This window comes from Microcebus murinus, unplaced genomic scaffold (genome assembly GCF_040939455.1).
Source record: "Microcebus murinus isolate Inina unplaced genomic scaffold, M.murinus_Inina_mat1.0 scaf018_hap2_Mmur4.0, whole genome shotgun sequence".
NCBI lineage: Eukaryota > Metazoa > Chordata > Mammalia > Primates > Cheirogaleidae > Microcebus > Microcebus murinus.
The window spans coordinates 155,200-169,814 of NW_027438964.1; the positions used below are offsets into that span (position 1 = coordinate 155,200).

The following is a 14,615-nucleotide window of genomic DNA, read 5'->3' on the forward strand; positions in this document are numbered from 1 at the left end:
GCCCCCCTCCTCTCCTTGCCTGGCCTCCTTCACCTCCCCGCCCCCCACCCCCAGCGCGCCGGGGCCGCTGACTGCGCACGGGCGGGAGGGGCGGGGCGCTCGCCCTTTGACCCCAGCCAGGGGCGGCCCTCCCCCACAACCCCTTTCAGCTGCGCCCCCCACCCTGTGGCCTGGCGGCCGCCTATTCCCCCGGGCCAGGGCTGGGGCACAGCGCACGGGGGAGGGGAGCCAGTGTATGGGGCGTCTCTCTCTCTCGGGATGTGTCCCATGGGTGGGGTGGGGTGGCGTGGTTTGTGGGGCGCTGAAGAAATCAGTCCCCTCCATCTCCTCCCTCTGGAAAACACCCAAGCCCTTGGAGAACTGCCCGCACCTCTACCTACCGTGGGGGCCGGGACCCTCCTCTGTGTCCTCCTGTGGCCCAGTCCAAGGGGCCTGGGCCTGGCCGGGGCTGCATTGGACCCCAACCACCCTGGCGTGTGGACTCGCCAAAAATCGGCGATTAGATATTGGATTCCAGCGTCATTGAGGTCATTTCACTAATGAGTGCACCGCAAAGAGTTTCCTAATCCATCTGTGAGGGTGGCAACTGAAAGAGAATTTTAGAGCTGACAGAATAGGCGAGGAAAGGCATAGGAGATTTCCACACCCAGTAAGGAAGCCTTTCCCGAAGTGGAAGAAAGAAAGGAGCAAACAGAGACACCGGTAGCCCGCCCGGATCAGAGTCTGCCCCTGAGAGAAAGTACCCTGACCAGGTTCACCCGTGGGTGGGTCGCGAGCTAGCGGCATTCAGAAGAGCGAGGCCCGCAGTCTGTGCAGAAGACACCTGCACTCGGGTGTGTGTGGCGGCACAATTCCCAAGCAGCTCCAGATGTTAAACCAAGGAGAAGCCAGGGAGTTCCCAACGCCCCAGGTGTCCTCAGCCCACGACTGGCTGCTGTGGGAATGCGAAGCCCGGCTCCTTGTCTCAGAGCGGGGCAACCAGGAGGTGTGATGTCCACCCCGGCGTTCCCAGGAGGATCAGACTGAAGCTGGGACTTGGCCTGAAAGTGTCCCCTCGCATGGCCACCCCCTTCCCCTTCCTGCTCCTCTACTCCTGGTGCCCCTCCATCCAGGGGCCAGACCTTAAAGAGTCACCCGCAAGAGAATCCTGGTCCCAAAGGAGCCTTCTGGGGGACCCCTGCTGAGAGAGGTTGTGGGCATGGCCCGCTGGGGCTCTGCCCGACCCAGGGCTGAGAGATGCAACCTCCCAGCTCTGGGTCCCTGCAGGAAGTGTTGGCAAGCACAGGGCCAGTCCTCCAAAGGCCCAGGTGCAGGGAGCCCAGGCCAAGCAGCCTGTGGAAGAAGCCACATGCTGTGCCACCCCGGGGAACACGACTGCAGGCCATGGCCCTTCCCACCTCCTCCTCCTCCTCCTCCTCCTCCTCCCACCCCGCCCCCGCCCCCGCCCCCACATGGCACAGGGCCCAGAGACACCTCAGACACTTGCTACCCAAAGTGCAAAGGGCATCAGTTGCTCCTCCAAACCCCCCCCCCCAGCCCAGCAGACCGCGTTGTCCAGCCAGCCCCCGGGCCTCCCTGGGGTGCCCAGCACAAAAGTGCACACACCCACCGGACCCTCAATCTCAGTTTTTGGATGTTTTTGCCACTCTAAGGACCCGCAGGCCAGCTGGGCCTTCTGGCAGGACAGAGAGCCCCGGAATCCGACGTGGAGAGCTGGGTGTACGTCCCCATGAGGAGGCGGTCCCCACCTCCGCGGCTATCCCCTTGCGGGGAGCGGCAGCCGCGGGGCCTCAGAGAAGACACCAGGCTGGGCCCCCACGGCACAGCGGGAGCACGTCCCCCGCAGACCACTTAGCGACGGCGGCCAGCCGGCGGACGGTTGGGTTGCGCGAGACGCTGCGGCCGCCCTGCTACCGGGTTCCTGGGAGGGCGTCCTGGAACCAGCGTCCACACCAAGCCCTTGGAAGGCCCAGGCGACGGAGGAGCCCCGTCAGGCAGGGGCCGAGGACGGTGACGGCCCGGGCGGGGAGGAGCGTGTCAGGCAGGGGCAGAGGACGGTGACAGGTGACAGGCCGGGCGGGAAGGAGTCAGTCAGGCAGGGGCCGTGGAGGAGACGGGCTGGGTAAGGGTTAGGGTTAGTGTCAGGGCACAAGTCACAATCGCAAAGACCTGGAAGCCACCCGAGTGCCCATCGACCCACGAGTGGGTAAGTAAAATGTGGCCCGTGGACACCACGGAGTGCTATTCGGCTATGAGGAGCAGCGGTGAGGGGGCACCTCTCGTGGTTCTCCTGGCCAGAGCTGGAACCCGTTCCAGTAAGCCAAGTATCCCAAGAATGGACACACGAGCACCACGTGCTCGCGCTCACCAGCAAATGGGTACGAACCGATGGACACCTAAGTGGACACAGAGGAATCACCTTCTTCGGGTGGGTGTCGGGCGGGTGGGGGGAGGGGATGGGCATACACATCCATTAGGAATGGGGTGGGTACGCACCGACTGGGGGATGGGCGCACTTGAAGCTCTGACCCGAGGGGGGAGGCTGGGAGAGGGCAACGCACCCGACCTTAACATTGGTGCCCCCACAATATGCTGGAACAACATGAGAGGTAAATGAATAAGAACACGGGGGGGGGAGGGGGGCACGGGCAACACATGTCACCTTAACACTTGGACTCCCATCATCTGCTTGAAAAGAGAGAGAAAAGAAAATGCAATAATAGAGATAAGAGACACTTTTTAAAAATAATGAATCCGGCCGGGCGCTGTGGCTCACGCCTGTAATCCTAGCTCTTGGGAGGCCGAGGCGGGCGGATTGCTCAAGGTCAGGAGTTCAAAACCAGCCTGAGCAAGAGCGAGACCCCGTCTCTACTATAAATAGAAAGAAATTAATTGGCCAACTGATATATATATAAAAAATTAGCGGGGCATGGTGGCGCATGCCTGCAGTCCCAGCTACCCGGGAGGCTGAGGCAGAAGGATCACTCGAGCCCAGGAGTTTGAAGTTGCTGTGAGCTAGGCTGACGCCACGGCACTCACTCTAGCCTGGGCAACAAACCGAGACTCTGTCTCAAAAAAAAAAAAAAAATGAATCCGAAGAGAAAAGTAAAAGGAGGCCTGTGGAGCAGGTCTGGGTGTGACTCCGGATCCCCGAACATCAGGTGCCACCACCAAAGATTCCTACGTGTAGCCCATAGAACCCCAAAAGCAACGGGAGGAGTTCTGGTCACATACTCCCTCAAAATGACATCCTGGCCTTCTTCTGGAACTCCCTCCCCTCTCAGACTCTCAAGGTTTCCTCCAGCGTGTCGGCTCCCACAGAGCAGACCTTTGGTCTGAGACCTGACTGTCCAGAAGCCAGGCATGCTGCCGCGTGGCGGCGGTGTCACGGCTCGGGACAAGAGGAGGCCCCACGGTGCGGGCTGGGGCGCCAGGCACCGCGGCGGGCGCCGAGGGTGGGGGTCCCCCCCACCCCGGGCCGCCCCCGCACTCCCAGAAACGCGACAGAACCAGAGGCAAAAAAAAAAAGAAGAAGCCTACGGCACCCGGTATTCCCGGGCGGTCTCCCATCCAAGTTCTAACCAGGCCCGACCCTGCTTAGCTTCCGAGACCAGACGGGATCGGGCGCGTTCGGGGTGGTGTGGCCGTGGACGGCGGAGGGCGCCCCTGCCCCGCTCAAGAAGCCGAGCCTCTCTGCGCTTCCCCGCCGCCTCCTCCCGCCCCAGGCCCCGCGCCGGGTCGGGCCTGTTGAGTTCGCCGGCCGGGTCCCGCGGGCTCCGAGGGACGGGGGTGACAGGCGGGGCGGGCAGGGAGCGGCGGGCCGGGGTTGGGGGCTGTCTCTCTATACACACACACTCACACTCACACGCACTCACTCACTCACACTCACACTCACACAAGATGCGCCTCCACGGCTGGACCCGCCAAGGTGGAGACCTTCAAGCCCCCCTCCTCTCCTTGCCTGGCCTCCTTCACCTCCCCGCCCCCCACCCCCAGCGCGCCGGGGCCGCTGACTGCGCACGGGCGGGAGGGGCGGGGCGCTCGCCCTTTGACCCCAGCCAGGGGCGGCCCTCCCCCACAACCCCTTTCAGCTGCGCCCCCCACCCTGTGGCCTGGCGGCCGCCTATTCCCCCGGGCCAGGGCTGGGGCACAGCGCACGGGGGAGGGGAGCCAGTGTATGGGGCGTCTCTCTCTCTCGGGATGTGTCCCATGGGTGGGGTGGGGTGGCGTGGTTTGTGGGGCGCTGAAGAAATCAGTCCCCTCCATCTCCTCCCTCTGGAAAACACCCAAGCCCTTGGAGAACTGCCCGCACCTCTACCTACCGTGGGGGCCGGGACCCTCCTCTGTGTCCTCCTGTGGCCCAGTCCAAGGGGCCTGGGCCTGGCCGGGGCTGCATTGGACCCCAACCACCCTGGCGTGTGGACTCGCCAAAAATCGGCGATTAGATATTGGATTCCAGCGTCATTGAGGTCATTTCACTAATGAGTGCACCGCAAAGAGTTTCCTAATCCATCTGTGAGGGTGGCAACTGAAAGAGAATTTTAGAGCTGACAGAATAGGCGAGGAAAGGCATAGGAGATTTCCACACCCAGTAAGGAAGCCTTTCCCGAAGTGGAAGAAAGAAAGGAGCAAACAGAGACACCGGTAGCCCGCCCGGATCAGAGTCTGCCCCTGAGAGAAAGTACCCTGACCAGGTTCACCCGTGGGTGGGTCGCGAGCTAGCGGCATTCAGAAGAGCGAGGCCCGCAGTCTGTGCAGAAGACACCTGCACTCGGGTGTGTGTGGCGGCACAATTCACAAGCAGCTCCAGATGTTAAACCAAGGAGAAGCCAGGGAGTTCCCAACGCCCCAGGTGTCCTCAGCCCACGACTGGCTGCTGTGGGAATGCGAAGCCCGGCTCCTTGTCTCAGAGCGGGGCAACCAGGAGGTGTGATGTCCACCCCGGCGTTCCCAGGAGGATCAGACTGAAGCTGGGACTTGGCCTGAAAGTGTCCCCTCGCATGGCCACCCCCTTCCCCTTCCTGCTCCTCTACTCCTGGTGCCCCTCCATCCAGGGGCCAGACCTTAAAGAGTCACCCGCAAGAGAATCCTGGTCCCAAAGGAGCCTTCTGGGGGACCCCTGCTGAGAGAGGTTGTGGGCATGGCCCGCTGGGGCTCTGCCCGACCCAGGGCTGAGAGATGCAACCTCCCAGCTCTGGGTCCCTGCAGGAAGTGTTGGCAAGCACAGGGCCAGTCCTCCAAAGGCCCAGGTGCAGGGAGCCCAGGCCAAGCAGCCTGTGGAAGAAGCCACATGCTGTGCCACCCCGGGGAACACGACTGCAGGCCACGGCCCTTCCCACCTCCTCCTCCTCCTCCTCCTCCTCCTCCTCCTCCTCCCACCCCGCCCCCGCCCCCGCCCCCACATGGCACAGGGCCCAGAGACACCTCAGACACTTGCTACCCAAAGTGCAAAGGGCATCAGTTGCTCCTCCAAACCCCCCCCCCAGCCCAGCAGACCGCGTTGTCCAGCCAGCCCCCGGGCCTCCCTGGGGTGCCCAGCACAAAAGTGCAGACACCCACCCACCGGACCCTCAATCTCAGTTTTCGGATGTTTTTGCCACTCTAAGGACCCGCAGGCCAGCTGGGCCTTCTGGCAGGACAGAGAGCCCCGGAATCCGACGTGGAGAGCTGGGTGTACGTCCCCATGAGGAGGCGGTCCCCACCTCCGCGGCTATCCCCTTGCGGGGAGCGGCAGCCGCGGGGCCTCAGAGAAGACACCAGGCTGGGCCCCCACGGCACAGCGGGAGCACGTCCCCCGCAGGCCACTTAGCGACGGCGGCCAGCCGGCGGACGGTTGGGTTGCGCGAGACGCTGCGGCCGCCCTGCTACCGGGTTCCTGGGAGGGCGTCCTGGAACCAGCGTCCACACCAAGCCCTTGGAAGGCCCAGGCGACGGAGGAGCCCCGTCAGGCAGGGGCCGAGGACGGTGACGGCCCGGGCGGGGAGGAGCGTGTCAGGCAGGGGCAGAGGACGGTGACAGGTGACAGGCCGGGCGGGAAGGAGTCAGTCAGGCAGGGGCCGTGGAGGAGACGGGCTGGGTAAGGGTTAGGGTTAGTGTCAGGGCACAAGTCACAATCGCAAAGACCTGGAAGCCACCCGAGTGCCCATCGACCCACGAGTGGGTAAGTAAAATGTGGCCCGTGGACACCACGGAGTGCTATTCGGCTATGAGGAGCAGCGGTGAGGGGGCACCTCTCGTGGTTCTCCTGGCCAGAGCTGGAACCCGTTCCAGTAAGCCAAGTATCCCAAGAATGGACACACGAGCACCACGTGCTCGCGCTCACCAGCAAATGGGTACGAACCGATGGACACCTAAGTGGACACAGAGGAATCACCTTCTTCGGGTGGGTGTCGGGCGGGTGGGGGGAGGGGATGGGCATACACATCCATTAGGAATGGGGTGGGTACGCACCGACTGGGGGATGGGCGCACTTGAAGCTCTGACCCGAGGGGGGAGGCTGGGAGAGGGCAACGCACCCGACCTTAACATTGGTGCCCCCACAATATGCTGGAACAACATGAGAGGTAAATGAATAAGAACACGGGGGGGGGGAGGGGGGCACGGGCAACACATGTCACCTTAACACTTGGACTCCCATCATCTGCTTGAAAAGAGAGAGAAAAGAAAATGCAATAATAGAGATAAGAGACACTTTTTAAAAATAATGAATCCGGCCGGGCGCTGTGGCTCACGCCTGTAATCCTAGCTCTTGGGAGGCCGAGGCGGGCGGATTGCTCAAGGTCAGGAGTTCAAAACCAGCCTGAGCAAGAGCGAGACCCCGTCTCTACTATAAATAGAAAGAAATTAATTGGCCAACTGATATATATATAAAAAATTAGCGGGGCATGGTGGCGCATGCCTGCAGTCCCAGCTACCCGGGAGGCTGAGGCAGAAGGATCACTCGAGCCCAGGAGTTTGAAGTTGCTGTGAGCTAGGCTGACGCCACGGCACTCACTCTAGCCTGGGCAACAAACCGAGACTCTGTCTCAAAAAAAAAAAAAAAATGAATCCGAAGAGAAAAGTAAAAGGAGGCCTGTGGAGCAGGTCTGGGTGTGACTCCGGATCCCCGAACATCAGGTGCCACCACCAAAGATTCCTACGTGTAGCCCATAGAACCCCAAAAGCAACGGGAGGAGTTCTGGTCACATACTCCCTCAAAATGACATCCTGGCCTTCTTCTGGAACTCCCTCCCCTCTCAGACTCTCAAGGTTTCCTCCAGCGTGTCGGCTCCCACAGAGCAGACCTTTGGTCTGAGACCTGACTGTCCAGAAGCCAGGCATGCTGCCGCGTGGCGGCGGTGTCACGGCTCGGGACAAGAGGAGGCCCCACGGTGCGGGCTGGGGCGCCAGGCACCGCGGCGGGCGCAGAGGGTGGGGGTCCCCCCCACCCCGGGCCGCCCCCGCACTCCCAGAAACGCGACAGAACCAGAGGCAAAAAAAAAAAGAAGAAGCCTACGGCACCCGGTATTCCCGGGCGGTCTCCCATCCAAGTTCTAACCAGGCCCGACCCTGCTTAGCTTCCGAGACCAGACGGGATCGGGCGCGTTCGGGGTGGTGTGGCCGTGGACGGCGGAGGGCGCCCCTGCCCCGCTCAAGAAGCCGAGCCTCTCCGCGCTTCCCCGCCGCCTCCTCCCGCCCCAGGCCCCGCGCCGGGTCGGGCCTGTTGAGTTCGCCGGCCGGGTCCCGCGGGCTCCGAGGGACGGGGGTGACAGGCGGGGCGGGCAGGGAGCGGCGGGCCGGGGTTGGGGGCTGTCTCTGTATACACACACACTCACACTCACACTCACTCACTCACTCACACTCACACTCACACAAGATGCGCCTCCACGGCTGGACCCGCCAAGGTGGAGACCTTCAAGCCCCCCTCCTCTCCTTGCCTGGCCTCCTTCACCTCCCCGCCCCCCACCCCCAGCGCGCCGGGGCCGCTGACTGCGCACGGGCGGGAGGGGCGGGGCGCTCGCCCTTTGACCCCAGCCAGGGGCGGCCCTCCCCCACAACCCCTTTCAGCTGCGCCCCCCACCCTGTGGCCTGGCGGCCGCCTATTCCCCCGGGCCAGGGCTGGGGCACAGCGCACGGGGGAGGGGAGCCAGTGTATGGGGCGTCTCTCTCTCTCGGGATGTGTCCCATGGGTGGGGTGGGGTGGCGTGGTTTGTGGGGCGCTGAAGAAATCAGTCCCCTCCATCTCCTCCCTCTGGAAAACACCCAAGCCCTTGGAGAACTGCCCGCACCTCTACCTACCGTGGGGGCCGGGACCCTCCTCTGTGTCCTCCTGTGGCCCAGTCCAAGGGGCCTGGGCCTGGCCGGGGCTGCATTGGACCCCGACCACCCTGGCGTGTGGACTCGCTAAAAATCGGCGATTAGATATTGGATTCCAGCGTCATTGAGGTCATTTCACTAATGAGTGCACCGCAAAGAGTTTCCTAATCCATCTGTGAGGGTGGCAACCGAAAGAGAATTTTAGAGCTGACGGAATAGGCGAGGAAAGGCATAGGAGATTTCCACACCCAGTAAGGAAGCCTTTCCCGAAGTGGAAGAAAGAAAGGAGCAAACAGAGACACCGGTAGCCCGCCCGGATCAGAGTCTGCCCCTGAGAGAAAGTACCCTGACCAGGTTCACCCGTGGGTGGGTCGCGAGCTAGCGGCATTCAGAAGAGCGAGGCCCGCAGTCTGTGCAGAAGACACCTGCACTCGGGTGTGTGTGGCGGCACAATTCACAAGCAGCTCCAGATGTTAAACCAAGGAGAAGCCAGGGAGTTCCCAACGCCCCAGGTGTCCTCAGCCCACGACTGGCTGCTGTGGGAATGCGAAGCCCGGCTCCTTGTCTCAGAGCGGGGCAACCAGGAGGTGTGATGTCCACCCCGGCGTTCCCAGGAGGATCAGACTGAAGCTGGGACTTGGCCTGAAAGTGTCCCCTCGCATGGCCACCCCCTTCCCCTTCCTGCTCCTCTACTCCTGGTGCCCCTCCATCCAGGGGCCAGACCTTAAAGAGTCACCCGCAAGAGAATCCTGGTCCCAAAGGAGCCTTCTGGGGGACCCCTGCTGAGAGAGGTTGTGGGCATGGCCCGCTGGGGCTCTGCCCGACCCAGGGCTGAGAGATGCAACCTCCCAGCTCTGGGTCCCTGCAGGAAGTGTTGGCAAGCACAGGGCCGGTCCTCCAAAGGCCCAGGTGCAGGGAGCCCAGGCCAAACAGCCTGTGGAAGAAGCCACATGCTGTGCCACCCCGGGGAACACGACTGCAGGCCACGGCCCTTCCCACCCCCTCCTCCTCCTCCTCCTCCTCCTCCTCCTCCTCCTCCTCCAACCCCGCCCCCGCCCCCGCCCCCACATGGCACAGGGCCCAGAGACACCTCAGACACTTGCTACCCAAAGTGCAAAGGGCATCAGTTGCTCCTCCAAACCCCCCCCCAGCCCAGCAGACCGCGTTGTCCAGCCAGCCCCCGGGCCTCCCTGGGGTGCCCAGCACAAAAGTGCAGACACCCACCGGACCCTCAATCTCAGTTTTCGGATGTTTTTGCCACTCTGAGGACCCGCAGGCCAGCTGGGCCTTCTGGCAGGACAGAGAGCCCCGGAATCCGACGTGGAGAGCTGGGTATACGTCCCCATGAGGAGGCGGTCCCCACCTCCGCGGCTATCCCCTTGCGGGCAGCGGCAGCCGCGGGGCCTCAGAGAAGACACCAGGCTGGGCCCCCACGGCACAGCGGGAGCACGTCCCCCGCAGGCCACTTAGCGACGGCGGCCAGCCGGCGGACGGTTGGGTTGCGCGAGACGCTGCGGCCGCCCTGCTACCGGGTTCCTGGGAGGGCGTCCTGGAACCAGCGTCCACACCAAGCCCTTGGAAGGCCCAGGCGACGGAGGAGCCCCGTCAGGCAGGGGCCGAGGACGGTGACGGCCCGGGCGGGGAGGAGCGTGTCAGGCAGGGGCAGAGGACGGTGACAGGTGATAGGCTGGGCGGGAAGGAGTCAGTCAGGCAGGGGCCGTGGAGGAGACGGGCTGGGTAAGGGTTAGGGTTAGTGTCAGGGCACAAGTCACAATCGCAAAGACCTGGAAGCCACCCGAGTGCCCATCGACCCACGAGTGGGTAAATAAAATGTGGCGCGTGGACACCACGGAGTGCTATTCGGCTATGAGGAGCAGCGGTGAGGGGGCACCTCTCGTGGTTCTCCTGGCCAGAGCTGGAACCCGTTCCAGTAAGCCAAGTATCCCAAGAATGGACACACGAGCACCACGTGCTCGCGCTCACCAGCAAATGGGTACGAACCGATGGACACCTAAGTGGACACAGAGGAATCACCTTCTTCGGGTGGGTGTCGGGCGGGTGGGGGGAGGGGATGGGCATACACATCCATTAGGAATGGGGTGGGTGCGCACCGACTGGGGGATGGGCGCACTTGAAGCTCTGACCCGAGGGGGGAGGCTGGGAGAGGGCAACGCACCCGACCTTAACATTGGTGCCCCCACAATATGCTGGAACAACATGAGAGGTAAATGAATAAGAACACGGGGGGGGGAGGGGGGCACGGGCAACACATGTCACCTTAATACTTGGACTCCCATCATCTGCTTGAAAAGAGAGAGAAAAGAAAATGCAATAATAGAGATAAGAGACACTTTTTAAAAATAATGAATCCGGCCGGGCGCTGTGGCTCACGCCTGTAATCCTAGCTCTTGGGAGGCCGAGGCGGGCGGATTGCTCAAGGTCAGGAGTTCAAAACCAGCCTGAGCAAGAGCGAGACCCCGTCTCTACTATAAATAGAAAGAAATTAATTGGCCAACTGATATATATATAAAAAATTAGCGGGGCATGGTGGCGCATGCCTGCAGTCCCAGCTACCCGGGAGGCTGAGGCAGAAGGATCACTCGAGCCCAGGAGTTTGAAGTTGCTGTGAGCTAGGCTGACGCCACGGCACTCACTCTAGCCTGGGCAACAAACCGAGACTCTGTCTCAAAAAAAAAAAAAAAAAAATGAATCCGAAGAGAAAAGTAAAAGGAGGCCTGTGGAGCAGGTCTGGGTGTGACTCCGGATCCCCGAACATCAGGTGCCACCACCAAAGATTCCTACGTGTAGCCCATAGAACCCCAAAAGCAACGGGAGGAGTTCTGGTCACATACTCCCTCAAAATGACATCCTGGCCTTCTTCTGGAACTCCCTCCCCTCTCAGACTCTCAAGGTTTCCTCCAGCGTGTCGGCTCCCACAGAGCAGACCTTTGGTCTGAGACCTGACAGTCCAGAAGCCACGCATGCTGCCGCGTGGCGGCGGTGTCACGGCTCGGGACAAGAGGAGGCCCCACGGTGCGGGCTGGGGCGCCAGGCACCGCGGCGGGCGCTGAGGGTGGGGGTCACCCCCACCCCGGGCCGCCCCCGCACTCCCAGAAACGCGACAGAACCAGAGGCAAAAAAAAAAAGAAGAAGCCTACGGCACCCGGTATTCCCGGGCGGTCTCCCATCCAAGTTCTAACCAGGCCCGACCCTGCTTAGCTTCCGAGACCAGACGGGATCGGGCGCGTTCGGGGTGGTGTGGCCGTGGACGGCGGAGGGCGCCCCTGCCCCGCTCAAGAAGCCGAGCCTCTCTGCGCTTCCCCGCCGCCTCCTCCCGCCCCAGGCCCCGCGCCGGGTCGGGCCTGTTGAGTTCGCCGGGCCGGGTCCCGCGGGCTCCGAGGGACGGGGGTGACAGGCGGGGCGGGCAGGGAGCGGCGGGCCGGGGTTGGGGGCTGTCTCTGTATACACACACACTCACACTCACACTCACTCACTCACTCACACTCACACAAGATGCGCCTCCACGGCTGGACCCGCCAAGGTGGAGCCCTTCAAGCCCCCCTCCTCTCCTCGCCTGGCCTCCTTCACCTCCCCGCCCCCCACCCCCAGCGCGCCGGGGCCGCTGACTGCGCACGGGCGGGAGGGGCGGGGCGCTCGCCCTTTGACCCCAGCCAGGGGCCGCCCTCCCCCACAACCCCTTCCAGCTGCTCCCCCTGCCCTGTTGCCCGGCGGCCGCCTATTCCCCCGGGCCAGGGCTGGGGCACAGCGCACGGGGGAGGGGAGCCAGTGTATGGGGCGTCTCTCTCTCTCGGGATGTGTCCCATGGGTGGGGTGGGGTGGCGTGGTTTGTGGGGCGCTGAAGAAATCAGTCCCCTCCATCTCCTCCCTCTGGAAAACACCCAAGCCCTTGGAGAACTGCCCGCACCTCTACCTACCGTGGGGGCCGGGACCCTCCTCTGTGTCCTCCTGTGGCCCAGTCCAAGGGGCCTGGGCCTGGCCGGGGCTGCATTGGACCCCGACCACCCTGGCGTGTGGACTCGCTAAAAATCGGCGATTAGATATTGGATTCCAGCGTCATTGAGGTCATTTCACTAATGAGTGCACCGCAAAGAGTTTCCTAATCCATCTGTGAGGGTGGCAACCGAAAGAGAATTTTAGAGCTGACGGAATAGGCGAGGAAAGGCATAGGAGATTTCCACACCCAGTAAGGAAGCCTTTCCCGAAGTGGAAGAAAGAAAGGAGCAAACAGAGACACCGGTAGCCCGCCCGGATCAGAGTCTGCCCCTGAGAGAAAGTACCCTGACCAGGTTCACCCGTGGGTGGGTCGCGAGCTAGCGGCATTCAGAAGAGCGAGGCCCGCAGTCTGTGCAGAAGACACCTGCACTCGGGTGTGTGTGGCGGCACAATTCACAAGCAGCTCCAGATGTTAAACCAAGGAGAAGCCAGGGAGTTCCCAACGCCCCAGGTGTCCTCAGCCCACGACTGGCTGCTGTGGGAATGCGAAGCCCGGCTCCTTGTCTCAGAGCGGGGCAACCAGGAGGTGTGATGTCCACCCCGGCGTTCCCAGGAGGATCAGACTGAAGCTGGGACTTGGCCTGAAAGTGTCCCCTCGCATGGCCACCCCCTTCCCCTTCCTGCTCCTCTACTCCTGGTGCCCCTCCATCCAGGGGCCAGACCTTAAAGAGTCACCCGCAAGAGAATCCTGGTCCCAAAGGAGCCTTCTGGGGGACCCCTGCTGAGAGAGGTTGTGGGCATGGCCCGCTGGGGCTCTGCCCGACCCAGGGCTGAGAGATGCAACCTCCCAGCTCTGGGTCCCTGCAGGAAGTGTTGGCAAGCACAGGGCCGGTCCTCCAAAGGCCCAGGTGCAGGGAGCCCAGGCCAAACAGCCTGTGGAAGAAGCCACATGCTGTGCCACCCCGGGAACACGACTGCAGGCCACGGCCCTTCCCACCCCCTCCTCCTCCTCCTCCTCCTCCTCCTCCTCCTCCTCCTCCAACCCCGCCCCCGCCCCCGCCCCCACATGGCACAGGGCCCAGAGACACCTCAGACACTTGCTACCCAAAGTGCAAAGGGCATCAGTTGCTCCTCCAAACCCCCCCCCAGCCCAGCAGACCGCGTTGTCCAGCCAGCCCCCGGGCCTCCCTGGGGTGCCCAGCACAAAAGTGCAGACACCCACCGGACCCTCAATCTCAGTTTTCGGATGTTTTTGCCACTCTGAGGACCCGCAGGCCAGCTGGGCCTTCTGGCAGGACAGAGAGCCCCGGAATCCGACGTGGAGAGCTGGGTATACGTCCCCATGAGGAGGCGGTCCCCACCTCCGCGGCTATCCCCTTGCGGGCAGCGGCAGCCGCGGGGCCTCAGAGAAGACACCAGGCTGGGCCCCCACGGCACAGCGGGAGCACGTCCCCCGCAGGCCACTTAGTGACGGCGGCCAGCCGGCGGACGGTTGGGTTGCGCGAGACGCTGCGGCCGCCCTGCTACCGGGTTCCTGGGAGGGCGTCCTGGAACCAGCGTCCACACCAAGCCCTTGGAAGGCCCAGGCGACGGAGGAGCCCCGTCAGGCAGGGGCCGAGGACGGTGACGGCCCGGGCGGGGAGGAGCGTGTCAGGCAGGGGCAGAGGACGGTGACAGGTGATAGGCCGGGCGGGAAGGAGTCAGTCAGGCAGGGGCCGTGGAGGAGACGGGCTGGGTAAGGGTTAGGGTTAGTGTCAGGGCACAAGTCACAATCGCAAAGACCTGGAAGCCACCCGAGTGCCCATCGACCCACGAGTGGGTAAATAAAATGTGGCGCGTGGACACCACGGAGTGCTATTCGGCTATGAGGAGCAGCGGTGAGGGGGCACCTCTCGTGGTTCTCCTGGCCAGAGCTGGAACCCGTTCCAGTAAGCCAAGTATCCCAAGAATGGACACACGAGCACCACGTGCTCGCGCTCACCAGCAAATGGGTACGAACCGATGGACACCTAAGTGGACACAGAGGAATCACCTTCTTCGGGTGGGTGTCGGGCGGGTGGGGGGAGGGGATGGGCATACACATCCATTAGGAATGGGGTGGGTGCGCACCGACTGGGGGATGGGCGCACTTGAAGCTCTGACCCGAGGGGGGAGGCTGGGAGAGGGCAACGCACCCGACCTTAACATTGGTGCCCCCACAATATGCTGGAACAACATGAGAGGTAAATGAATAAGAACACGGGGGGGGGAGGGGGGCACGGGCAACACATGTCACCTTAATACTTGGACTCCCATCATCTGCTTGAAAAGAGAGAGAAAAGAAAATGCAATAATAGAGATAAGAGACACTTTTTAAAAATAATGAA

The 14,615-nt window shown here is 62.8% G+C and overlaps 3 pseudogenes; all 3 read right to left on the minus strand.

Moving 5' to 3' along the window:
• Positions 1-3,533: 3,533 nt before the first annotated feature.
• LOC142867588 (uncharacterized) lies at positions 3,534-3,652 on the minus strand (annotated as a pseudogene).
• A 3,836-nt stretch (positions 3,653-7,488) lies between these two features.
• LOC142867589 (uncharacterized) lies at positions 7,489-7,607 on the minus strand (annotated as a pseudogene).
• Positions 7,608-11,446: 3,839 nt separating this feature from the next.
• Positions 11,447-11,565, minus strand: LOC142867590 (uncharacterized; annotated as a pseudogene).
• Between the last annotated feature and the right edge of the window lie 3,050 nt (positions 11,566-14,615).